This window comes from Prionailurus viverrinus, chromosome A3 (genome assembly GCF_022837055.1).
Source record: "Prionailurus viverrinus isolate Anna chromosome A3, UM_Priviv_1.0, whole genome shotgun sequence".
Classification (NCBI taxonomy): domain Eukaryota; kingdom Metazoa; phylum Chordata; class Mammalia; order Carnivora; family Felidae; genus Prionailurus; species Prionailurus viverrinus.
The window spans coordinates 50,815,141-50,828,126 of NC_062563.1; the positions used below are offsets into that span (position 1 = coordinate 50,815,141).

Genomic DNA, 12,986 nt, shown 5'->3' on the forward strand with positions numbered 1-12,986 from the left:
TAGCACATGAAGTTCTAGCCTTAGCATCCAGAAATCAAAAAGAGAAAAAAAAATCCAAATTCACAAGAAGAAGTCAAGCTTTCATTCTCTGCAGACGACATGATACTGTATGTGGAAAAGACTCCACCAAAAAAAAATTGCTATAATTGATACATGAATTCAGGAAAGTTGCAGGATATAAAATCAATGTACAGAAATCTGTAATATTTCTACACACCAGAAATGAAGCAGCAGAAAGAGAAATCAAGGAATCAATCTCATTTACAATTGCACCAAAAATCATGAGATACCTAGGAATAAACCTAACCAGGGAGGTAAAGATCTGTACTCTGAAAACTATAAAACACTTACAAAAGAAATTGATGAAGACACAAATTAATGGAAAAACATTTTCTGCTCATTGATTCAAAGAACAAACATTGTTAAAATGTCTATGCTACCCACAGCAATCTACACATTTAATAATACCAGCATTTTTCACAGAGCTCAGATAAAAAATTCTAAAATTGTATGGAACTAGAAAACACCATGAATAGCCAAAGTAATGTTGAAAAACACAAGGAAAGTGGGAAGCATCACAATTCCAGACTTCAAACTGTATTACATATCTGTGAAGACAGTATGGTACTGACACAAAAACAGATAAATAGATCGAAGGGACAGAATAGAAAACCCACAACCACCAAATGGACCCACAACTATATAGTCAACTAATCTTCAACAAAGCAGGAAAGAATACTTAATGAAAAAATGTCAGTCTCTTCAACAAATGGTGTTGGGAAAACTGGACAGCAACGTGCAGAAGAATGAAACCTGGACCACTTTCTTAACACCATACACAAAAATAAATTCAAATAGATGAAAGACATAAATATGAGACAAGACACCATCAAAACCCAGAGTAAAATATAGGCTGCAACCTCTTTGACCTCAGCCATAACAGCTTCTTACTAGACACATCTCCAAAGGCAAGAGAAACATAAACAAATGTGGACTATTGGGACTTCATCAAGATAAGAAGTTTCTGCAGAGTGAAGGAAACAATCAACAAAACTAGAAGGCAACTGATGGAATTGGAGAAGATATTTAAAATGATGTACCAGATAAAGAACTGGTATTCAAAATCCATAAAGAATTTATCAAACTTAACACCCAAAAAACAACTAATCCTGTTAAGAAATGGGGAGAAGTTATGAACAGACATTCCTCCAAGAAAGACATAAAAATGGCTAACAGACACGTGAAAAAATGCTCAACATCACTCATCATCATGGAAATACAAATCATAACCATGGATAGAGTCCAAAGTCCATTGATGAATGGATAAAGAAGATTTGGTATATACATGCATATATATATATATATTTAGATATATATATATGCATATATAGATAGATAGATATACATGCATATATATATATTTAGATATATATATATAATGGAATATTGGTGATTACAAAGAATGAAGTATTTCCATTTGCAAGAACGTGGATGGAACTAGAGTGTATTATGCTAAGTGAATAAGTCAGAGAAAAATAAATATCATATGATTTCACTGATATGGGGAATTTAAGAAACAAAACAGATGAACATAGGAGAAAGGAAGGAAAAATAAGATGAAAACTGAGAAGGAGGCCAACAATAAAGGACTCTTAAATACAGAGAACATACTGAGGGCTCCTGGAGGGAGGTGGCGGGGGGGGGGGGTGGCCTAAATGGGTGATGTACATTAAGGAGGGCACTTGTTAGGATGAGCACTGGGTGTTATATGTAAGTGATGAATCACAAAATTCTCCTAAAGCCAATACTACACTATATGGTAACTGACTTGAATTTAAATAAAATGTTTGAAATAAAATAAAAAAGAAAGAAGTCTGGGTATTCAAGGTATATCATATTTAAATATAATGATACCATAATGATATGTTAATATACCATAATTTTGTTGTTAGATATTTCTCAACTGGTATGATTACAGACCACTTTCTTGCACATAAAAATGCAATTGGATAGAGTGGTCATAAGCATCACGTTCTTCCCTATCTCATTAACTTCTGATAAGACTTGTTAGGTGAGAGAAAACACAATTCAATTCCCTCCCTGATGAGCTCAGAGGCATACCAGCTGTATTCCACTGCTTGGAAGTAAATGTCCCTGCACTACAATTTCCATATGAGCATGAGCAAAAAAAAAAAAATGCTTCATTTCTGCCTTAGTTATCTGTGATTTTAATCAAGGCCACATAGCAGTTTATCAAGGAGGATCTTTTCCTGAAAGAGCTGAAGCCCTCTCTAACCGTCTGAACATCTAGTGGAGAATTTAATGGTTGAAATGGGTGGATCTTTTGTAGGGACTTGAAACTTGATTCTGTCACTGTGGCATGGCATAGTGATGATGTTTTTGAGATGAATTAAAACCCTGATGTCTTTTTTCTTCTCCAAGCCATTAATTACTTCAAGGGCATGTCCCAGGCAGGAGAGTGGGCATGAATGAAGCAGAGCAACACCAGTGTCTTCCAGAGGCTGGGGCACTGAGATTTGTAGTAACTTAGCATTTTGGCCAGGAGGGGAGCAAGTCCACCTGCAGGTGAACCCCAAGGGTCCTGTGCTGCCCTCATTAGCCAGCAGGAGGCACACAATTCCACCATTTCTGAGCTGCCCAGAGCTCAGGAGGTCAATAGAAGGGTCAGTGAGAAAGAGCTTCCTTCCCTCAGCACAGTGACTTAGGAGACAACACTCTGGTTTGGGGATGATGTGGGACAGAGTCCCCATGAGAAGAACTCTGTATCCTAGCTCCTAGGGCTGAGGAGAGGCCGTGCCATCAGGGTGTCCAGAAAATTTTCCCTCTGTAGCCAGCACTGAGCATTTGTTATCTGGACCCTTCTTACATCCTTTATTCTCCACTTTCTCAGGTAATACTTGAACAAAAGTTATTTTACAACAGGATCTGTTCTTAAAAGGGCTTGGTGGGCAAAGTCATGCTGTCATGTTTGCTGTGGACTAAAACTTAATTTGTGAGAGAAATTCCTGCACAGATTCAGAGTCAGGGAAACAAATGTATAACTATGAAAGAAATATACAGCTGCCAGGAGCACCAGCCCAATATGATGGGACACACAGGATGTGCATGGCCAACATATACAAAATCTTTAGATAAATGGGGGAAAAAAGTTTACAATTATGTACATACTTGCGTTTATTTTAATGCTTAATTTTTCATCTAACGTGAAAGTATGTTAAAATGTAGAAAAGGTAAAGAGGTGTGTAAAACTCCATTATTTTAAGATTCAGTGTTTTCAGTTTTGCAAAATCAGAATTTATTATAATTCTACTTTTCTGCTATAAATTAAGCAAAGGTCTATATACTTAAAATATACTTCTGTGCTTGTTTTCAAATGAGAATATTGTGTTTTTTGATATTTTATCCTAACAGTGACATTGTGAAATGTTTTTAAACATTGGTTCACTGGAAAATCTTTTTCAGGACTGTAATGTGAAAAACATTGTTAAAAATGATAATAAATCCAGGTGACACCAAATTTTGTGTAAGAATGTAATAAGAAAATCTCATGTATCAGTTCTAGAATATTTGATGCAATGGCAATTTTTAAAATACCATCCATTGCATGCTGCTTAAAACCATTTGAGATGAAACATTTTTAAACTTAAAACTTCAGAATAGTAAAGAGCCCATGAAATGGCTGCTTTTTAAAATTAGATGTATTCATGGCACAAAAACAGACACATAGACCAAAGGAATAGAATAGAAACCCCAGAACTAGGCCCACAAACGTATGGCCAACTCATCTTTGACAAAGCAGGAAAGAACACCCAATGGAAAAAAGACAGCCTCTTTAACAAATGGTGCTGGGAGAACTGGACAGCAACATGCAGAAGGTTGAAACTAGACCACTTTCTCACACCATTCACAAAAATAAACTCAACATGGATAAAGGACCTAAATGTGAGACAGGAAGCCATCAAAACCTTAGAGGAGAAAGCAGGAAAAGACCTCTCTGACCTCAGCCGTAGCAATCTCTTACTCGACACATCCCCAAAGGCAAGGGAATTAAAAGCAAAAGTGAATTACTGGGACCTTATGAAGATAAAAAGCTTCTGCACAGCAAAAGAAACAACCAACAAAACTAAAAGGCAACCAACGGAATGGGAAAAGATTCGCAAATGACATATCGGACAAAGGGCTAGTATCCAAAATCTATAAAGAGCTCACCAAACTCCACACCCGAAAAACAAATAACCCAGTGAAGAAATGGGCAGAAAACATGAATAGACACTTCTCTAAAGAAGACATCCGGATGGCCAACAGGCACATGAAAAGATGTTCAGCGTCGCTCCTTATCAGGGAAATACAAATCAAAACCACACTCAGGTATCACCTCACGCCAGTCAGAGTGGCCAAAATGAACAAATCAGGAGACTATAGATGCTGGAGAGGATGTGGAGAAACGAGAACCCTCTTGCACTGTTGGTGGGAATGCAAATTGGTGCAGCCGCTCTGGAAAGCAGTGTGGAGGTTCCACAGAAAATTAAAAATAGACCTACCCTATGACCCAGCAATAGCACTGCTAGGAATTTATCCAAGGGATACAAGAGTACTGATGCATAGGGGCACTTGTACCCCAATGTTCATAGCAGCACTCTCAACAATAGCCAAATTATGGAAAGAGCCTAAATGTCCATCAACTGATGAATGGATAAAGAAATTGTGGTTTATATACACAATGGAATATTACGTGGCAATGAGAAAAAATGAAATATGGCCTTTTGTAGCAACGTGGATGGAACTGGAAAGTGTGATGCTAAGTGAAATAAGCCATACAGAGAAAGACAGATACCATATGGTTTCACTCTTATGTGGATCCTGAGAAACTTAACAGGAACCCATGGGGGAGGGGAAGGAAAAAAAAAAAAAGAGGTTAGAATGGGAGAGAGCCAAAGCATAAGAGACTGTTAAAAACTGAGAACAAACTGAGGGTTGATGGGGGGTGGGAGGGAGGAGAGGGTGGGTGATGGGTATTGAGGAGGGCACCTTTTGGGATGAGCACTGGGTGTTGTATGGAAAACAATTTGTCAATACATTTCATAAAAAAAAAATTAGATGTATTCATTGCAAACAAATTAAATCCTATTAAAAATGTAAAATCTGAAGGCAGTTAGTTTGGTATTAAATTTTTATTCAAAAGCTGAAATTAGGGTATGTATATTATATCTGATGTAAGTCATTTTCCCATAAGAGTTGATATTTTTAGCCATAGATTATCCACTGTCCCTTGCTTTAATTTTCCCTGTTTATTTTCTTTTTTTTTAATTTTTTTTTAACGTTTATTTATTTTTGAGACAGAGAGAGACAGAGCATGAACGGGGGAGGGGCAGAGAAAGAGGGAGACACAGAATCGGAAGCAGGCTCCAGGCTCTGAGCCATCAGCCCAGAGCCCGACGCGGGGCTCGAACTCACGGTCCGTGAGATCGTGACCTGAGCTGAAGTCAGACGCTCAACCGACTGAGCCACCCAGGCGCCCCTTTCCTGTTTATTTTCTAAATCAGGAAGTATATGCCTATGATTTGTGGAGGCATTGTTTTTCTCACATGTTTCAAAGTTACTTTTTTACTTTGTAAGCATGGGTTGAGGCCTTTTAATAAACAAGCATCTTTGCACATCATGATGAGTTTTCATTGGAGAGCTTTCTTAACCATTTCCACTTGAGCCTAACATCATACCATTAAAAAAAAAAACACACACAAAATTTAATCTATATATGCTAAGATGCATCTGACTATAGCATAGTGTATTTCATAATTTGACTTTACATTATAAAATATAATCATACATTTTATTTTATATTACCATACACTAATACATTATATATCTGTACATATATATCTGTTTGCTAGTTGACATGAATTTGCATTGGGTGGTGGCTGATTGCATTTGATCTTGTCGCCAACTGGATCGTCATATGTGTGCCTAAAGTACTTTTTAGAACAGACGTCTACTCATGGAGGTCACAAAGCCTGTTATCTACGGTAGGATATTTAAAGGACATCTTACTTTATTTCACGGGAGCAGAAATTTTGTCTAAGATTATGAGCTGATCAAGGCACAGATTTGGCACTACCATATTCAATGGAGGACTAATGGCTTCTCTCTCCTTGTACAACTGCCATCGATGCTTCTGTATAATTACTGTGAACTTAAGTGTTTTTATGTCATTATCTGTATCCCATTTACTAATAGTTATCTAAGCTACAATATATACATTTTTTTCTTTCATTTCATTACAATCAGTAAATCTTTGTGGTGATGGCAGTGTTTTTAACATGAACATTGTCATCTGACATCTTTGTTCATAATGAGCTACTTGTACAGTCAAAAGTTATGAAAAAGTATGATTTTCATATTCTCAAATGTATATCAGCTTTATGCACTTTTCTTTGAATCATTCCACATGTCTCTTGTGTTCTATTAAACTCATAGAAAGAGATCACTTTTTATCTTTCCCAACAGGGGCAAGACCAAGTAAAATGCCACAAAAAAGAACATGACTGGCTTGTTTATGAAAGGATAAATATCATATGGCCTGTTAGAATTGATAAGAAAAGATTAATAAATGCAATACTTAGGCACAAAAGAAAGATAATTATATGAGGTGACAGAGGTGTTAGCCAATCTTATTGTGGTAGTCATCTCAAAACATATACATGTATCAAATCATCATGTTGTCAAACTTATATTTCCCAATGATATATGCCAATTATATCTCAGTAAAACCGGGAAGAAAAGGATTTCAGGATTGCAACAGCACAGTATGCAAATAAGCACAAACTTTTCTAAGCAAAAACCATTGTGAGACAACACTAGTGTTACACCCAGGAAGCCGTGAAGCGGGCCCTGGTTCTATCTGCAAATACGTCCCAAACATCTGACCACTTGTCACCATCTCCACTGCTAACAAACAGCCTAATTTCCCCTCTAGGCTGCTATGCCAGTCTCTTAAGTAACCTCTTGCTTCTGCCTTTGCCTTTCCAGTTGATTGGTAGCATAGAAATCAGATTAATTCTGATGATAGACCTCCTCTTCTGAAAATCCTCCAATGATTTTCCTTTCACTCCAAGAAAAGTCAAAGTCCTTGCCATGGCTGACAAATCTGTTTACACTCCAAGTGCTGTCTCCTTGCTCACTTAGCTTCACCCACACAGCATTCCAATGGACAATTAACAAGCCACACATGTGGCTTCTTTTTTAGAGAAACGACTCAGACAACGGGCCACTTTCCTCTTAGTCCCCCAAAGGAGGAGGGAACAATCATCAACGACAAGGGCAGCTGTGGAAACAACACCCAGAGTCGGCTTCACAGTCAGGAAAGGACACTATTTCTCCTCCTCATGCTTTCAGGGACTCCACACTTAGAGAAATTTCTCTAGTGACAAACTTTAGAAACAATCCCTGAAAGTACAGTCTTCACATTTCCAATCATTGAAAAATCCATGGTCCTACCAACACGTCCCAGTTCTATCTAAAATTCCCTCCAATGTGATGTCCTTAAATATAAAAAAGATTAGGGGCGCCTGGGTGGCTCAGTCGGTTAGACATCCGACTTCAGCTCAGGTCGTGATCTCACAGTTTGTGAGTTTGAGCCCCGCGTCGGGCTCTGTGCTGACAACTCAGAGCCTGGAGCCTGCTTCAGATTCTGTGTCTCCATCTCTCTCTGCGCCTCCCTTGCTCGTGCTCTCTCTCTCATTCTCTCTCAAAAATAAATAAATATTTTTAAAAAATTTTTTAAATAAAATAAAAAAATTAGCAACAAGGGAAAAGAATGAAGATATAACACGAACCCAAGAATTCAGCAACTTCGTAATTCGTTACTGGATTATCAAAGGTTGATTTTTTTTTTTTTTTAGTTTAATAATAGGAGAAACAAACTTCTTATCCCAGAAATTAGTTACACTACAGGTCTGTGGTTTGGAATGTTAAATTATCCATTTAAAACAGAAAGTCAATTTATATTTCTCAGAAACAATTATGACTTAATTGCTGTTATCAACCTAATAAATTACTAGGTGATTTCCACAAACTGGTTATACACTCAAATTTCATGTGTGACGAAAGAACAATTGTATCAGTATTCTGCAAATATGAAAAGGAAATTAGCTCATTGGCCACAAGGGAAAGGCATACACCTTGAGTGTAAACTCATCTATCTTTTTCTGTCTTTAAGCAGGCAAATTAAAATGGGAAAGAAACAGTTTGTGTCTCACGGGAATAATGTGTAATATGTTAATTGCTTTTCAAATACCATAGCATGGCTCAAAAAATATTCTTTGTGTCTAATGAGAATGTCATGTACTCTCGTGAACTCTGTATTTTAATGTACATCTACTGGCAACAGGTTCAATTACATAGATTCTTTTTATAACACGAGAAAACAGATACCTGAAAAGGGTTAACCCAACCCAGAAGATCATGAATTTCCCTTGGAACATAACAATGGCCATGAAGACATGGGACATCTATTGTAGAGAATATGCTATGGCAATAGTCCAGAAAGCTAAGAAGAAATTTTAAGTGGATAAATCATAGCCACTAAGATCAAAACAGTGAGCATACTCATTTCAGTACCCATTCAAGAAACATTTATGTCATGTCTGTGTGCTAACTGCGCAGATGAAAATATAAATGAGACCTGGTTTTTAATTTCCTGGTGCTCACATTTGGAAACATGAAACCAGAGACATAATAACATATTTAATATTAATATGCACCAAGTATAATACTAACATCAAAGTAATAGTGGTTTCATTGTTTAGAGAATTAACTTCAAAAACTAAGCTACTCAAAGACGGATGAATATAAATATATTAGGTTAAAAAGAGAAGGAAGTTCAGACAGAGAAAATACCATGAGTGGCAGCACATAAACGAAATAGCCACTCTACATCTGACAACAAACAATTGTAGCAGAACATGGAATGGAAGGCAAAGAAAAGTAGGATAGGAAATGAGAGAGGTCGTCAGGGGCCTACTGAAATAATTTGATGCCATGCTAAGAACTTTAAAGTTTATCCTGAAGATGGAATTTTGCTGGTAAATAATGCAAAGCACCCTGTTTGCATTTTTGCAAAGGCAGACTGTCAGAGATAATGGAATATAAGGGAAGAAGCTGGGAGGCGGGCAGGACAAGCAGTTAGGAAATTATCTCAATGATCCAGGCAAAATACATGGGCCTGAACTAGCCAGTGGTCATAAAGATGGAGGTGTGAGTCCAAAGCAAGAGTTGTAAAAGGAACTGAATCAGAGGATTTCAAGACAAACTGAGGAGGAGAGTGGAGAAGACTCTCAATTTTCTGGATTGAATGATCACATTAAAAAAAGATAGTACCTTTAGCTAAAAGAAAAATACAAGAAGAAAATTTAGCATTGATGAGAGATAAAAAAAAAAACAACTAGATTTATTCTGAGAACTTTTTCAGATGCTTGAAGTCATCCAAATTAACATGTCACATATGCAGCTGGGCATAGGTCTGGAGCTCGGGAGAGGTTGGTACTAGAGAAACACATGTGCAGTACAAGGGATTCCAAGAAAAGAGGCCATTTAGTGGGAACCAGGTGGGGCAAAGGACAGAGCTCTAGGGAAAAGCCTTACTTAGGTGGCAGGAAAAAAGAGAAAACCACGGAGACTGAGGTATAATGGTCAAAGAGGCAAGAAAAAAATGAAGCAAAATGAGGTTATTCATGGAAGTCCAAGGGAACAGGACGTTGAAGAAGAAGTCATCTGTGGAAAGAGATGCTTTAGGATGACAAGGGTTAGCTCTAAAGTTAAACCTACCCAAGTGGCTGGTTCCTAAGGCAGATAGGCTTGATGACTTTAAGCTCTCCAAAATCCAAGATTCCAAGATAAAAGATATATTGATTCTAACCTAACCTTTGACCTTGCTAAAGTAGATGGCAAGGTCAAAGATCTATTATTCTATTGCTATAATTATTATGTATCATTTTAAATTATTATCAACAACCTTTCACTATATTAGTACCTTTTCTCCTTCCTTAAATGTAAGTTCTGACAGTAATTACAACCCTTTGGCCAAACTAACTCACTTTGCCTCATCTGCGATCCAGCAGGTACTGTCATTCCTTCATCCATATTCTTAATTTCCCAAACATTTCTTGAGAGCTTACTAAGTATGAGGCAGTGTTATGCACCAGAACGGAAACTGCTACCACAAAGTAATTTCTTTAATGGGACACAATTCAAAAGGATATGAATTATTAAAACACATGAAAAACTTGGACATCTGCTGCTTCTTTTAACTGTTCATGAAAAACTCCACGTGGAAAGGCATGGGTTGGAGTTGCTTGAAAGACAGGAAAAGTCTTTATTACTTTTCAGCCATCTGCTAAGAAAAGGCAGCTGTGTTAGCTTTGTTGGCTGGATAAGGGCTGTTTACCTAAGCGTGTAGTACTAATTGTTAGTTCCTTTTGGTCTCTTCTTTTAGTCTCTCTCAATTTATCAATATTGCTATGTTCTTTCTGCCACTGAGACTCCTCTTGCTTTTCCCTATAGCCTCTCACCCCTCACCCTTGCCAACATCTCAATGGAAAAATTAATGGCTCAGCTCTCCCCACCACTTATCTGTTCTGCACATGGCACCTGTGTAAGGCCTGTACTACATGAATTTAAACTATTAACAGTGTGTGTGGTTTTGCCACAGTTATTTATCTGCTAGAATGTTCTGCTCCAGCCTGGCAGCAGTTAAGTGATGAGAAAATTAGCCTTTCCTTCCTGTAATTTACAAGGCTGTGCAAAGCTTAAGTAAGTATGGCACACAGATAGAAAGTTGCATAGGAATTCCAAAGGATCTCTCTACTTTTCCCCAGTCCATTCCTGCACACAGATACCCTCCAGGTACTGATTTTAAATTAATTACTCCTTACATAGAAATATAAAGAGTGGTCACTAAAGGATGACTATTTTATCATACATAAAAATTATGCTCAGATAAAATTAATCTATGTGCAATTCATATTTGCATAATTATAAATGCACAATCATAAATAAAACACAATGGACTTCAGAGGACCACAACAAACAAACTGCAGAATTAGTATTATTGGCATCAGTAAAAGAAGTAGATGGTAAATCAAAGTTACTTGCCATGATTTGGGAAACTATTTGAAGTGTTTGGGTCTAACACAAGTACACACCAGTTTTATACCTTATTTTTTAGCATAGGTTTCAGCAATAATAAAACTTTAATTCGCGTTTTCAAGTGTGTGGCAATTTGAATGCAGTTCTTTACCTTTGACTATAAATACCTAATATTGTAGAGTCTATTTCAGGAGATTTGTCAATATCTACTGAATTTATAATATAAAGTTTGTTAAAGTAGCAAACCTTGAAACTCAGTATCTAACTTTTAACCAAAGAACTGAATGTAGATCATTTTCCCAAAAGAAATCAATGTTAAAAAACTTTAATGCAAAAATTTAATAAAAACTGTATCTCACTAGCACCTGGGTTAACTAACGTTTTAGTGTTTGCCTCAACCAGTCTACAAAATGTTTTTGTAGATGATGCCATTAATTCTAACAACCAACCTAGGTAACCATTTTACCTATGGAGACACGAAGGCTTAGAGACCTGCTCAAGCACCAGGAAAGGCAGAGAGGTAACCAATTTAGTCCCATTTGAAACAATGGGTTTCCATTGGCTAAACTAAATGGCTTCCTCTGCTTTCTGACCCACGAACAACAGCTGATCTACCCGTATTGTGTGGGGACACCGGAAAGACTTTTAAATTTTCTTGTCAGACAGAGCAGAAGAGAAACATGGACACTTCTGGTTTTTAGAAAGAAGTTAGTAGCAATGTGAGAAAATGGGCTGAAGAAGGTTGGAAGGATGGAAAGAAAACCACTTGCTAGGCCACTGTCGGGATATGACAGGAAGATCTGGCAGAATCCAGTGCTCCAAAATATTTATTAACTACTAATCATGGGTGAAAGATGATTAAGGGAGGAGACTGCAATAGAATTTGCTCCTCAAGGATTTCCCAGCCCTGTCTTGCAAGTAAGACTTGTATTTATGACCCTCATAAAATGTGATAAAGGCTAACGAAGGGGGGACAGATGAGGTGCTTTGGAAATTTACTTAGGAAATTTCGGTGTCAAAAGGAACTTTATTTCTCAAATATTAGAGCTTCTGTAAAATACAACAAGAAATTACCCCCAGTGATTTCCTCCCAATAATATCTTGCAAAGGCAGAAGGTCCACCTATGAGGGATGCTAGGTACAGACTTTCTATCTTATGGTAAGTTAACCACATGACCTCCAGTGTCTTTACCAACTCTGAAGTTTTATGGAGCTCCCAAGAACAAAAAAGCCTTTGCGATGAATTAGCTTCAGAAATGAATAGATTCTGCAGGTTTCGCTCCCTCTTACTCCTCAAGAATACTTAGTGCCTTATTAAAATGTCCTAAGTTTTCTTTGTTCACACCATCTAATTGAACATCACTTTTCCCCCCACCTTTTAAATGTTTCTTAAACTTTATAAAATGCTTAAAAACAAGTATGCAATATTATACCATGATCAACCGGGAACAAACTTGACTCAGGCCAGTCAAACTTAGGTAGCTGATTGTTCTAACCTTCTAGTTACAAAGACCCAAGTTAAAAAAAAAAATTAATATTTATTTTTGCGAGACAGAGAGAGAAGACAGAGCACAAGCGGGGGAGGGGCAGAAAGAGATGGAGACACAGAATCCAAAGCCGGCTCCAGGCTCTGAGCCATCAGCACAGAGCCTGACGTGGGGCTCGAACCCACGGACTGTGAGATCATGACCTGAGCTGAAGTTGACGCTTTAACCGACTGAGCCACTCAGGCACCCCAACACAGTTTTTTTTATGGATGTTACTGTGTAAAGACCGTATTGGGGAAGATTGTATCGTACCCACAGCCCTTCATCGAAAACCCT

The 12,986-nt window shown here is 37.5% G+C and overlaps 1 non-coding gene across 1 annotated transcript; it reads right to left on the bottom strand.

The window, feature by feature from the left end:
• Positions 1 to 7,271: 7,271 nt before the first annotated feature.
• Positions 7,272 to 7,480, bottom strand: LOC125163193 (small nucleolar RNA U3). The gene has a single exon (XR_007151342.1). It is a non-coding gene; the product is annotated as a small nucleolar RNA U3 (small nucleolar RNA).
• Between the last annotated feature and the right edge of the window lie 5,506 nt (positions 7,481 to 12,986).